The sequence below is a fragment of the Jaculus jaculus genome, chromosome 23, assembly GCF_020740685.1.
Source record: "Jaculus jaculus isolate mJacJac1 chromosome 23, mJacJac1.mat.Y.cur, whole genome shotgun sequence".
Lineage (NCBI taxonomy): Eukaryota > Metazoa > Chordata > Mammalia > Rodentia > Dipodidae > Jaculus > Jaculus jaculus.
Genome location: NC_059124.1, coordinates 10,394,875 through 10,409,836, shown reverse-complemented (window position 1 = coordinate 10,409,836; position 14,962 = coordinate 10,394,875). Strand labels below are relative to the sequence as shown.

General features: G+C 43.1%; 1 protein-coding gene and 1 pseudogene across 1 annotated transcript in view; both read left to right on the top strand.

Moving 5' to 3' along the window:
* Positions 1-14,962, top strand: part of Slc2a3 (solute carrier family 2 member 3) — an 86,760-nt gene that overhangs the window by 25,084 nt on the left and 46,714 nt on the right. The window lies entirely within an intron of this gene.
* On the top strand, positions 10,507-10,819 carry LOC123456462 (annotated as a pseudogene).

Genomic DNA, 14,962 nt, shown 5'->3' with positions numbered 1-14,962 from the left:
GTGTGTCTCCATTACCAGATCTGACGGTCACCACAGTGTTTGTGTTCAAGTGACCTTTACTAGTTAATGTCCCTGTGAACTCTGCTGTGGGCACTGTGTGTGTGTCTCCATTACCAGATCTGATGGTCACCACAGTGTTTGTGTTCAAGTGACCTTTACTAGTTAATGTCCCTGTGAACTCTGCTGTGGGCACTGTGTGTGTCTCCATTACCAGATCTGACGGTCACCACAGTGTTTGTGTTCAAGTGACCTTTACTAGTTAATGTCCCTGTGAACTCTGCTGTGGGCACTGTGTGTATGTCTCCATTACCAGATCTGATGGTCACCACAGTGTTTGTGTTCAAGTGACCTTTACTAGTTAATGTCCCTGTGAACTCTGCTGTGGGCGCTGTGTGTGTCTCCATTACCAGATCTGATGGTCACCACAGTGTTTGTGTTCAAGTGACCTTTACTAGTTAATGGTAGTTATATGTCAGAGAGAGCCCACAAAGTTCTGTTTTGCAGTGGAAAGGTGAAAGTTTATCAGGTGTATTTATACAGTAGAAAACAACTTGCACTTATTAGAGCTATATCACTGCCTTCCTTTAGCACTTTCTTATCTTATCCTTTCCATGACAGAATTATGACTTGAAGTCATAATTAGTCATTCAGCAAATGTAAGATATCATGGCACAAATTTGTATAATCCCAGAATGAAGGAGGCTGAGGCAGGAGTATAGTGAGATCGAGGGTAGCCTGACCTACATAGAGGTGTGTTGGCACATGCCTTTAATCTCAGCACTCAGGAGGCAGAGGTAGGAAGTTGCCATGATTTCAAGGCCACCTTGAGACGACATAGTGAATTCCAGGTCAGCCTGGGCCAGAGTGGGACCCTACCTCGAAAAACAAAAACAAAAAAAGTGGGGGGACTAGAGATATGGCTAAGTGGTTAAGGTGTTTGCCTGAAATGCCTAATGACCTGGATTAGATTCCCCAGTAACCCAGTACCTACAAAGCCTGATGCACAAAATGGCACATGCATCTGGAATTAGGTTTCAGAGGTTGGAGACCCTGTCACATGCACATTCTGTCTGTCTCTCTTCTCTTTAATTCCCTCTGCTTTCAAATAAATAAATAAAATTATTCTAGCCAGGCCTGTTGGCACACACCTTTAATCCCAGCATTTGGGAGGCAGAGGTAGGAGGATCTCTGTGAGTTCGAGGACAGCCTGAGACTACATAGTAAATTCCAGGTCAGCCTGGACTAGAGTGAGACCCTACCTCAAAAAAACAAAAAACAAAATTAAAACCTTCATTCTGGGTTTAAAACTGTTTATATATATGCATATATATATATATATATATATATATATATATATATATAAAAGATGTGATTTTTGTCCAAAGAGAGTTCCAAGTACAAACTCAACTACTGGTGAGAAGAGAATAGAATTGGAAGAAGCAAAATTTCTGGCTAAAATAGTGGCACAAAAGTAACTTATGGAAGAGACATGGAATAGAGTGACTGGGAGCCTGGGGAAATAGAAAGGGGCTAAAATGTAGAGAAGGAAGAGAGAGAGGAGTTGAGACATAAGAGCTGAGACTGAGGGTATGGCTCAGTGGTAAGAGTGTTTGTCTAGCATACTTAAGGCCTGGGATAATCCTCACCAATATAGTCCCCCCGCCCACGCAAAAAAAGACAAGGGTTCTGGGCATAGCCGCTCAAGCCTGTAATCAACAGCAGATGGATCTCTGTGAGTTTGTAGCCATCCTGGTCTACACAGACAAATTCCAGGCCAATTAGAGTTATATAATGAGGTCTTGTTTAAAAAAAAAAAAAAAAGGCTGGAGAGATGGCTTAGCACTTAAGGCTCTTGCCTGCAAAGCCAAAGGACCCAGATTCAACTCCCCAGGACCCACATAAGCCAGATGCACAAGGGGGCTCATGCATCTGAAGTTCATTTGCAATGGCTGGAGGCCCTGGTGTGCCCATTCTCTTTCTCTCACTACCTGGCTATTTATTTATCTCTCTTTCTCTCTCTCAAATAAATAAATAAATAAAAATATTTAAAAAATAATAACTAGCTGGAGGCCAGGTGTGGTGACTCATGCCTTTAATCCCAGTGCTTGGGAGGTAGACGTAGGAGGATGGCCTTGAGTTCGAGGCCACCCTGAGAGAACATAGTGAATTCCAGGTCAGCCTGGGATAGAGTGAGACCCTACCTTGAAAAAACAAAAACAAACAAAACAAACAAAAAGAACAAAAAATGACACAGGATATTCATTTATTTATTTTTAGGTTTCTTTTTTCTTTCTTTCTTTTTTTTTTTTTTTTTTTTTTTTGGTTTTTCAAGGTAGGGTCTCACTCCAGATCAGACTGACCTGGAATTCACTCTGTAGTCTCAGGGTGGCCTCGAACTCACAGTGATCCTCCTACCTCTGCCTCCCAAGTGCTGAGAATAAAGGCGTGCACCACCACACCTGGCCTGACAGTGTATTTCTGAGGAGAATATTTCTTGCCTTAGGTTGTGTTAGGGAGATTTTTTTCTGTGCACATTGGGAGACCACAGGCAAGAAATGGAAGTAGAAAACAAAATAGAAAGGAAGGTGACCCTCTATAAACTCCCACCTTTCCCTTCCTTGGAAATAGGAATGAGTCAGGCTGAGATGATCAGGACACATCCACACTTCCTAGGAGCTGTCTGTGTCCACAGCCAGGAACTGTCTCTATCACGTTCTACAGCATCCAGCAGAATCTGGGTCTTAATTGGAATGCCTCTGCTGTCCTAACCCACCCGTGTCTATAGGTTTGAGGACCAGAGTCTGCTTATGTCTATTGTCTCATTTCCTCTAGTCTGTTCTAGTTCTAACTGTGGGCAGTGCCTCCACCCAGTTCTGTAAATTAATTTTGTAATGGCATTTTGTCAGTTCTGTGGTTCTCCTGAGTGTCTCAATTCTCTTTGTCACTTTGTATTCCTTTCATTTTTCTTCCTATTCTTTTGTCACTCTTCTTGTCTGCTAGCTGGTTTACTATGACGATACTATTCCTATGACAACTCCTTTCTAGGGAAATGAGAGGAAGGAAAAGGAAAAGTGGCTAGAATAGATAGGCAGAGAGAGGCTAAGTGCGGTTTGGAGGGTGACAGTTTGGTTACTCAAAGGCTCACCTAAAGCAAAGTTAAAACTACAGCAGTCAGGGTTGGAATGACGGTCTGTTAAGGGGGTTGATTGCAAGGCTGGACGTGCAGGTTAGACTCTCCAGTCCCCACACAAAGGCAGTAGTACAAACTGGCTCATGTACCTGGGGTTCGTTTACAGTTAGCAGGAGGCTCTGGTTTGCTCATGCTAGATTCTCCCCGCCCCGCCTCTTTCTCTCTCTGTCCAAATATTTTTTTTTTTTCATTTGTTTTTCTTGTTTCATGGTAGGGTCTCACTCTAGCTCAGGCTGACGTGGAATTCACTATGTAGTCTCAGGCGGGCCTCCAATTCATGGCGATCCTCCTACCAGTGCTGGAGCTAAAGGCTGTGTAGCACTACCTGGCCGTTTTTGTTGTTGTTGTTTGTTTTAAGTTTTATTTATTTGTTTATGGGGCAGGAGAGAATGGGCACACCAGGGCCTCCAGCCACTGCAAATGAACTCCAGATGCATGTGCCACCATGTGCATCTGGCTTATGTGAGTAGTGGGGAATCAAACTTGGATCCTTAGTCTTCACAGGCAAGTCCCCTAACAGCTAAGCCATCTCTCCAGTTTCCATTTTGGTTTGTAATTGCAAAGTTTGTTACTCATTTGACTGCTTTCCTTGCATAGAGTAACTATGCATCCAGTTTGCCTAGAACTAGGATAATGCTGAATAATCAGAATGGATGGTTCACCTGCTAGTTCACTTGAGGTCAGTGAAATAGAATGTACTGGGAGACATGAGCTCCAGCAAGCTCTTTCAGAGTATAGTTTCCAGTCCCAAATCACAGTTTCCTAATTTTGTGACTTTCAATTAGATATTTAAATTCTCTGGATTTGTTTGTACTCCCCTGAAAAATGTTGATTAGTGTCACTCACTTCACCTACTTGGTGTTTGGAGATAAGTGCAACCATATACATAGATTTTACTTATTTATTTATTTATAAGAGAGAGAGAGAGGAAGAGATAGAGAAAATGGATGTACAAGGGTCTCTATCCACTGTAAACAAACTCCAGATGCATGCACCACCTTGTTCATCTGGCTTACATAGATACTGGGAAATCAAACCTGGGTCCTTAGGCTTTGCAGGCAAGCACCTTAACTGCTAAGTTATCTCTAGAGCCCCAGGAGATTTTATTAAAGACTAAAGACACTGGGCACATAGGGTCTAGATCTGTAGTTTGCCTTAAAAAGTTTTTTTTTTTTTTTTTTTTTTTTTCAAGCTGAAAGAGAGAGGAGACAGACACACAGAGAATGGGTACGCCAGGGCCTCTAGCCACTGCAAACGAACTCCAGATGCATGCACCCCCTTGTGCATCTGGTTTACGTAGGTCCTGGGGAACCTAGGTCCTTTGGCTTCACAGGCCAGCACCTTAACTGCTAAACCATCTCTCCAGCCCCCCCCCCCCTTTTAAAAATTGAGGCAGCATCTTGAATTCCAGGTCAGTCTGGGCCACAGTGAGACCCTACCTTGAAAAATCAAAAAAAGAAAGAAAAAGAAAAAAAAGTCATATATATGACAGTTGGCAAGAATATCCATTGTTCAGAAGTAGAAGCAATAGTATATCCATCAAGATCAGGGACCTGTTGTCTTTCTCTCTCTCTTTCCCTGTTTTCCTCTCTCTTTGCAAATAAATAAAAATATTTAAAAAAATATTAGGGACTAGAGAGATGGCTTAATGGTTAAGGTGCTTGCCTGCAAAGCTTAAAGACCTAGGTTTGATTCCCCAGTACCCATGTAAGCCAGCTGCACACATGTGTTTGGAGTTCATTTGCAGTGGCTGGAGGCCCTAGCCTGCCCATGTTCTGTTTTATCTGTCTCTTCCTCTCTGTTTCTCAAATAAATAAATAAATAAAAATATTTATAAAAACTTGTTTTAAAAAGATTAGGGCTGGGCGTGGTGGTGCAAGTATTTAATTCCAGCATTTGTCTATAACCCCAGGGATGAGAGGGACAGAGACTGGAGAATCGCTGGGGCCTCCTGGTGACCAGCCATTGTAACCTGGGGTGCTCCAGGTTCAGTGAGAAACTCCATCTTAGGGAAAATGGGCAAATGAGTGATAAAGGGGTTCACTTAGCATCTTCCTGTGGTCTCTGTAATGGGTCAGTATGGGATAGTCATTCCCATCTGCATGCACCACACACGCAGTACTTTTGTTCAGGATCCAGTGAGCGGCTCTAGAGGCTGCTCCTTATTCTGAGTTGGTGGCTAGAAATTTGAGCAACATGATAGAGAAAGGAAGTGGAAACCCAGTGTCATTGGTGCAGGAAGAGGGAGGATTGCGTTCAAATTGCAACAAGTTTGGTGGGTTTTTTGGTTGGTGTTCTTTCCTTTCCTTTCCCCTTCTCCATCCCTCTAGCTGAGCTGTCTTAGGTCAGCTTTGTTTAACTCTTCTCAGTAGCCTTCTTTCCCATTTTTCCATTAAATTCAGTAGCCCACACTGACCTTTTATGATGTATTCCAGAGACTCCACTTTGCCCAAGGGGAGCCCTCTAGTAGCTTTTACTGCTCCACTGTCACACTCTATCCCCTTGTTTTTGAAACAGGGCTGGTGACATTCTCCCCTTGTTAGGGCTTGCACCTCCCAGGCCTCCAGGAAATTCTTCATTCCCACGTGGCCTTCTCCTCAGCTGTAATGTTGAGCCTTCAAGTGTTTCTTTTGCACTAGCCTTCCTCAGGAAGAAGGAAAAAAAGTCAACAGTGTATTTCTCAGGAAGGATTAGTCAGCAGATAAATTGTCCAAGGGTCTAAAAATGCTGTGGGGGGGAAGGAAGTATCCCAAAATATTGTATATAGATGAAGGGACAGTAAAAGTCTCCACTTTTTATTTCGTTTTTTTTTCGAGGTAGGGTCTCACTCTAGCTCAGGCTGACCTGGAATTCATTATGTAGTCTCAGGGTGGCCTCAAACTCAGGTGATCTTCCCACCTCTGCCTCTCAAGTGCTGGGATGAAAGGCGTGCGCCACCACACCCAGCTTGAGTCTTCACTTTTAAAATGTGTTTACTAATTCCTTATTTATGTCTCTATTTCTAGTGTTTGATTCTTAGCAAAAATTTACTAGCATAAAAAAAAAATTACTAGCATATGTAAAAAGGGAATACATGAGAGAAAATGTGACAGGAGGGCATGTAGAATAAGCCTGGCACTTTATTATTATTATTTACCAGTTTTCAAGGTGGGGGCAGTGGGGAGGAGAATGGTCCCACCAAGGGCCTTTTGCCCCTGCAAACGAACTCAGAACACATAAGACAATTTGTGTACCTGACTTTACATGGCACTGGGAAATTGAACCCAGGCTGTCAGGCTTTGCAAGCAAGTGCCTTCCACTGCTGAACCATTTCTCCAGCCTCCTGGCACACCTTAAATGAAAGGAAAATGAATTTATTTGTAGCTTGGCTCAGCCAGGTAGTAGTTTTTCTCCTTTTCTCTAACAGCATCCAGTTTTATGAAAAGGATGAAATAAAAACCAGGAAATAAGTATCTGTTAAAAGTTGCAGCCAAGCCATGGTGGCACACACCTTTCATCCCAGCACTTGGGAGGCAGGGGATCACTGTGAATTGCAGGCCACCCTGAGACTACTGTAGTGAATTTCAGGTCAGCCTGAGCAAGAACAAAGACCCTACTTGGAAAAGACAAAACAACAAAAAACCTAGTTATTTTAAGTGTCCAGGGGCAGGGAGGGAATTACCATGGGATTTTTTTTATAATCATGGATAATGTTAATAAAAATTAAAAATTAAAAAAAAAAACTAGTAATTTTTGTCAGAAGTCTTTTCCATTTCCCGAAATCTCCTCTGTTGTTTAGAAACATTTCATCCTGCTTCTAGGCTCTATTTCTCCTAAATATAATTTAATATATTTTAGTTGGTTGTTCTTTTTAAAATTTTTACTTATTTACTTGCAAGCAGAGAGAAACAGAGAGAATGGGCATGTCAGGGCCTCTAGTCAATGCAAATGAACTCCAGATGCACGTACCACTTTTGGCATCTTTTCTATGTGGGTTCTGGGGAATTGAACCCTGGTCTTTTTTTTTTATTATTTCATTTTATTAACAACTTCCATGATTATAAAAAATATCCCATGGTAATACCCTCCCTCCCCCCACGTTCCCCTTTGAAACTCCATTCTCCATCATATCCCCTCCCCATCTCAATCAGTCTCTTTTTTATTTTGATGTCATCATCTTTTCCTCCTATTATGATGGTCTTGTGTAGGTAGTGTCAGGCACTATGAGGTCATGGATATCCAGGCCATTTTGTGTCTGGAGGGAGCACGTTGTAGGGAGTCCAACACTTCCTTTGGCTCTTACATTCTTTCTGCCACCTCTTCCGCATTAGACCCTGAGCCTTGGAAGGTGTGATAGAGATATTGCAGTGCTGAACACTCCTGTCACTTCTTGCTAGCACCATGATGCCTTCTCAGTCATCCCAAGGTCACTGCCATCTGAAAAGAGAAGATTGTCTACCAAAAGTGAGAGTAGCATTAATATAAGGGTATGAACATTAAGAGAAGTGCTTACTGGGCAGTTTAATAAGCATAGTATATACATTTAGCCAGACAACAGCAGATGTTACACACCTAGGGCTCATGACTACACCTGTTTTTTAAGTTTTCAGTATCAAGGATGTATTTCCTCCCATGGAGCAGGCCTCCATTCCAATTAGAGGGCAGTTGGTTTCCACCATGACAGATGTGTCACCATTGCACCCATTGGCTCACTTGGCCTGGCTGGCCAAATACAAGGCTTGCAGTGTCCACTGTTGAGTATCTTCATTGGTGATTTCTCTCTCTCCCATTGAACTGCATGCAGAATGGCTTCTTCCAGCTTTCTGTCAACTGGTCTACATGAAGAAGGTTATCAGCTTAGTTCCAGCAGGATTTCTCAGTGGCCTTGCAGCCCAAGTATGTGGAGTCTTCAGCAGTAGAGTCTTACCATCTATTCCTGGTGGGAAACTAAGGGCCTTGGCAATGGCCTGTAATGTTTTTGGGGCATTAGGGACCTTCCTGGCCAACAACTTACTGGAAGTTATCCCATCCCTGGCACTGAAAATTTTCTAGCAACAATCTATGGCTCCTGAGTGTTCCATTGTCCGAAAAAGTAGGATTCCATATGATTTATTTATATCCTCTTAGATTTTGGTAAGCTCTCCCTCCACCTTTCCTTTACTCAGTCTCTTCCCCTGACCTCACTTGGGCCTTTTCACCCCCTTTAATCTCTTCTTCTACTTACATATATACAATATCATCCTATAAAGTACCACCTTCCCTTCCTTTCTCTTCCCTTTATATATCTTTTCTAGTTTACTGGCCTTTGGTACTGAGTTTTCTTCCTACTCACACAGAAGTTCAATCATCTGTAGCTAGGATCAACATATAAGAGAGAACATGCAACGTTTGGTTTTCTGGGCCTGGGCTACCTCACTTAGTATAATCCTTTCCAGATCCATCCATTTTCCTGCAAATTTCATAACTTCATTTTTCTTTACCACTGAGTAGAACTCCATTGTATAAATGTGCCGTGTCTTCATTATTCACTCATCAGTTGAGACATCTAGGCTGGTTCCATTTCCCAGCTATTGTGAACAGAATGGCAATAAACATGGTTGAGCAATTATCTCTACGGTAGTGAGATGAGTCCTTAGGATGTATGCGTAGAAGTACTATAGCTGGGTCATATGGTAGATCTATTTTTAGCTGTCTCAGGAACCTCCACTCTGATTTCCACAATGGCTGGACCAGATTGCATTCCCACCAACAGTGTAGAAAGGTTCCTCTTTTTTGCATCCTCGCCAGCATTTATGGTCATTTGTTTTCATGATGGTAGCCAATCTGACAGGAGTGAGATGGAATCTCAGTGTAGTTTTAATCTGCATTTTCCTGATGACTAGGGATGTAGAACATTTTTAGATGCTTATATGCCATCTGTATTTCTTCTTTTGAGAACTCTCTAGTTCCATAGCCCATTTTTAATTGGGTTGTTTGATTTCTTATTACTTAATTTTTTGAGGTCTTTGTATATCCTAGATATTAATCCTTGATCAGATGTATAGCTGGCGAAGATTTTGTCCCATTCTGTAGGTTGCCTCTTGGCTTTATTCACAGTGTCCTTTGCCTACAAAGCTTTGTAATTTCATGAGGTCCCAGTGGCTAATCTGTGGCTTTATTGCCTGAGTAATTGGGGTTATATTCAGAAAGTCTTTGCCAAGACCAATATGTTGAAGGGTTTCCTCTTCTCTAGTGAACAACAGAAGAGGAAACAGAGGCACTATAAATCGGGAAGCAACAAATGACAAGCCCCAGATATAGCTTATTTAAAAATGGCAAATCTGACCATCCATCAGATTTAACACATAATTTATCCTGACATGGAAGGTACAATTAGCACTTCCTATTCAAGCCTACACACCAGGCTTATTTAGTAGGTACTGACCTGGTGTAATCGCAGTTACCTTTTGGGATTGTTTTGATCTCAGTTATGCTGCGCTCCTGCTTGAGTCCTTCTTTGTTGCACTGTGCTCAGGTAGGCTGGCTGGGTTATTGGATTGCTGCTCTGGGCACCTGTGCTGGGTGTTGTGAGCCCCTTCCCCTAGTCTCTGGTGCTTGTTGGTGCCTGCCCTGGTGGTGGAGAAGGGGAGGCTGTGGTTGGTGGCTCTGGTTCTCCTGCTGGTCTACGTGATCCTCTTCCTCACTAGCTCCTCCTCCGTTCTTCCCTGCAGTCCTCCCTTCATGTTTCTTGAGTTTGCACCAAGGTCGGTGTGAGTGGAGAATCCCCTCACCTGGCTTTTCCTGTGGCTCAAGCCGAGCCTTGCAGCTGTGGCCCTGCGGGCCTGGTGCCTGGTGCCGCCTCTCCTGGAGCCGCTTCTGCCTGCCTGTGAGAGCTCTAGAAGCCCTAGGTCTCTTCTACTTCTCTGCTGCCATTGATAATGTCTTATACACCTCACTTGTTAGTAGAAGAGTGTATTTTGCTGGGTTTTTTTTTTTGTTTGTTTGTTTGTTTGTTTGTTTTTTGAGGCAGGGTCTCACTCTAGGCCAGGCTGACCTGGAACTCACTGTGTAGTCTCAGGGTGGCCTCGAACTCACAGCGATTTTCCTATCTCTGCCTCCCAAGAGCTGGGATTAAAGGCGTGCACCATTCCTGGTTTACGCTGCCATCTTAACCAGAAGATTGGCGCACGCCTTTAATCCTAGCTCTTGGGAGGCAGAGGTAAGAGGATCTCTGTGAGTTAGAGGCCACCCTGAGACTACACAGTGAGTTCCAGGTCAGCCTGGCCTGGAGTGAGACCCTGCCTGGAAAAACAAAAGAAAAAATAACAATGGAACACTTTCTGGCTCCAACTTCCAAGATGACAAAGAAGCAAAGAAACAATGGTCGAGCCAAGAAAGGCCACTGCACTAACTGTGCCTAGTGCATGCCCAGGGTCAAGGCTATCAAGAAGTTCATCATTTGGAACATAATGGAGGCCGCTGCCGTCAGGGACATTTCCAAAGCAAGTGTCTTTGATGCTTATGTTCTCTCCATGCTCCATGTGAAACTGTGTTACTATGTGACCTGTGCAGTTCACAGCAAGGTGGTCAGGAATCTCGGGAAGCTGGGAAGGACTGAACAAGTTTAGACCGGCTGGTGCTGCTCCACAACCGCCACCAAAGCCCATGTAAAGAGTGGACTTCTGGGCTGGAGAGATGGCTTAGCGGTTAAGCACTTGCCTGTGAAGCCTAAGGACCCCAGTTCAAGGCTTGATTCCCCAGGACCCATGTTAGCCAGATGCACAAGGGGGCGCACGCGTCTGGAGTTCGTTTGCAGTGGCTGGAGGCCCTGTTGTGCCCATTCTCTCTCTATCTGCCTCTTTCTCTCTCAGATAAATTAAAAAAAAAAAAAAAAAGAGTGGACTTCTTAGGGACTAAAGAAAAACTGTCTTCTGAGGAAACAAAATAAAGTGGAAATTATACTTTGAGGCAAAAAAAAAAAAAAAAAAAAAAGGTGACCAGGCATGGTGGTGCACACCTTTAATCCCAGCAATCAGGAGAGGCAGAGGGAGGAGGATCAGTGTGAGTTCCAGGCCAACCTGGGACTACAGAGTGAGTTCCAGGTCAGCCTGGGCTAGAATGAGACCCTACCTCAGGAAAAAAAAAAAAAAAAATCACACACACACACACACACACACACACACACACCTGATGGAAAGGAAGTGGATATCTAGGGGCTTTACCCCCTCTCACCTCTCTCATGGAGGGGCTCTGTACTTCCTCCTCTTTTCTTTTTCTTTTTTTTAAGGCAAAATAATCCATTTCTATTAATACATTTATTTATGAGAGAGGCAGATAGAGAGACAGAGATAATGGGCATGCCAGGGCCTCCAACTATTGCAAATGAACTCCAGATGCATGTGCCACCTTGTGCATCTGGCTTACGTGGGTTCTGGGGAATTGAACCTGGGTCCTTTGACTTTGCAGGCAAATGCCTTAACCGCTGAGCCATTTCTCCAGCCCCTATTTTCTTTCTTTTCTTTTTTTGGTTTTTCGAGGTAGGGTCTTGCTGTAGCCCAGGCTCTATGTAGTCAGGCTGGCTTCAAACTCACAGTGATCCTCCTACCTCTACTGCCTAAGTGCTGGGATTAAAAGCGTGTGCCACCATGCCCAGCCACCCATTTTATTTGTCTACATATTTACAATAATAAAAATCTTCATGCATTATAATTTAGAGATGCTCTACTTTCACATTTACTCAAAATTAAGAATGTTAGGAAAGTCTAGTTCAGTCATTTATAAAGAAATAAATGGTTAATTAGAATAAAAGTTTACTAGCAAGTGCCTTACCCACTAAATCATCTCTCTAGTCTTCATTTTTTTTTTTTTTTTTTTACTTTTGGTTTTTCAAGGTAGGGTCTCACTCTAACCCAGGCATATCTGGAATTCAGTATATAGTTTCAAGGTGGCCTTAAACTCAGAGCAATCCACCAACCTCTGGCTCTTGAGCACTGGGATTAAAAGCATGCATCACCATACTTGGCAAGTTTTTAGTTATTTATATATTTGCTCTGTTGGCAAATAAATGTATATGGGCTCACCAGGGCCTCTAGCCACTACAAACAAACTCCAGATGCATGTGCCGCTTTGCATCTAGCTTTCCATAAGTACTGGGGAATTGAACCCAGGTTGTAAGCTTTGATGTAAAATGACTTAACCACTGAATCAACACTCCAGCCCTCAATTTTTTTTTTTTTTTGTTTTGTTTTTTGTTTTTTAAGGTAAGGCCTCACTCTAGCACAGGCTGACCTGGAAATCATATGTAGTCTCAGAGTGATCTTTAACTCACAGTGATCTGAGTAATGGGATCAAAGGCATGTGCCACCATTCTTGGCTCAGCCCTCAGTTTTGTTTCTTTTTTCTTTTAATTATTTGTACATGTGTGTGTATGGGCCTACTAAGGTCTCTTGCTACTGAAAACAGAATACCAGACACTTTTGCCACTTTTTATTTGCCCCAGTTTATTTATTTCTTTTTTTATTGACAACTTCCATAACTGTAAACAATATTCCATGGTAATTCCTTTCCTCCCCCCATTTTCCCCTTTGAAATTCCTCTCTCCATCATATCCCCTCTCCCTCTTCAATCAGTCTCTCTTTTATTTTGATATCATGATCTTTTCCTCCTATTACAATGGTCTTGGGTAGGTAGTGTCAGGCACTGTGAGGTCATGGATATCTAGGCCATTTTGTGTCTAAAAGAGCACGTTATAAGGAGTCCTACCCTTCCTTTGGCTCTTATATTCTTTCTAAAACCTCTTCCGCAATGGACCCTGAGCCTTGGAAGATGTGATAGAGATATTGTAGTGCTGAGCACTGCTCTGTCACTTCTCAGCACTATGGTACCTTCTGAGTCATCCCAAGGTCACTGCCATATGAAAAGAGAAGTTTCTGTACCAAAAGTCAGAGTAGCATTAATACATGGTTATGAACATCAAGAGAAGTGCTTACTAGACAGTTTGGTGAGCATAGTATATACACTTAGCCAGACAGCAGCAGACGTTACACCCCTAGGGCTCATGACTACCTCTGTTATAGGTTTTCAGTATCAGGGATGTATTCCCTCCCATGGAGCAGGCCTCCAGTCCAATTAGAAGGACGTTGGTTTCCCCCATAACAGGCATGCCACTATTGTACCCATTGGCTCATTTGGCCTGGCTGGCCAAATATAAGACTTGCAGTGTCCACTGCTGACTGTCTTCAGTGGTGATTTCTCTCTCTCCCACTGAACTGCATGCAGCATGGCCTTTTCCAGCTTTCTGTCAGCTGGTCTACATGGAGGAGGTTATCAGCTCAGTTCCAGCAGGATTTCTCAGTGGCCTTGCAGCCCAAGTATGTGGAGTCTTCAGCGATAGGGTCTTACTATCTATTCCTGGTGTGAAACTAAGGGCCTCAGCAATGGCCTATGATGATTAGGGGAATCAGGGATCTCTCTGGTTAACAACTCACTGGAAGGTACCTTATCCCTGACTTTTGCCACTTTTTGCATTACCTGGCTTTATGTGGGTGGCTGGAGAGTTGAACTCAAGTAAGTGCCTTTAGTCACTAAGCTATCTTCCCAGCCTTTTTTATAACAGTTCTTATGAATATGACTCTTATTATTCTTATAGATTAAGAAAGAGAGACAAGGTATGGGCTTAATGGCTTTTGAAAGAGTAATGTACTTGGCATAGCTAAGATTAAACCCCAGTATAGCCAACACCAGAATCTGTGCTTGTAGCTACACTTATTTCAAAGTGATTCTTTTTTTTTTTTTTTTTTTCCCCTTTGGTATTTTGAGGTAGAGTCTCACTCTAGCCCAGGCTGACCTGGAATTCACTCTGTATTCTCAGGATGGCTTTGAACTCATGGCAATTCTCCTACCTCTGCCTCCCGAGTGCTGGGATTAAAGGCGTGCACCACCACACACATCCGGCTTCAAAGTGATTCTTGCAGGTTGTTTTGTATACTTGTAATCCCAACATTCAGGAGCCTGAGGTAGGAGGATGTTGAGTTGAAGGCCATAAAACGGTTTCAAAATTCATACACAATATTTAATTTTTTTTTGTTTGTTTTTCAAGGTAGGTTTTTACTCTAGCCCAGGCTGACCTGGAATTCACTACTAAGTCTCAGGGTGACCTTGACCTTGAACTCACAGCGGTCCTCCTACCTTTGCCTCCCCAGTGCTGGGATTAAAGGTGTGTGCCAGTACATCTGGCTGTTTTTGTTTTTTTTGAGGTAGGGTCTCGCTGTAGTCCAGGCTGACCTGGAATTCACTATGTAGTCTCAGGCTGGCCTTGAACTCACAAGGATCATCCTACCTTTGCCTCCTGAGTACTGGGATTAAGGTACGCACCACCACGCCCAGCTCAGTTTTTACTTATTTGCCAACAGAGAGAGAGAGAGAGAGAGAAAGAGAGAAAGAGAAAAATGGGCATACTGGGGCTTCTTGCCGCAACAAATGAAGTCCAGATGCATATGCCACTTGGTGTATCTGGCTTTATGTGGTTCCTGGGGAATCGAACTCTGGCCATCAGGCTTTGTAGGCAAATGCCTTTTAAGTGCTCAGCTATTTCTCAGCTCCTTTTTGTTATTATTTTTTGGCCTGGAGTTTACAGTGCAGTCCAATATAGCCTCAAATTTGCTCATCTGCCTCTGCTCCTAAAGTGCTGAGCAGACACCTGTCTGTACCAGCATGGTGGGAACATTTTAACTTTCTGTTTCTTTCTTCCCCATCTACTTTCCTAATTCACTTCTAATTTTTTCCTTAAAAAAAAATTGGCAGAGCAGCTTCTGG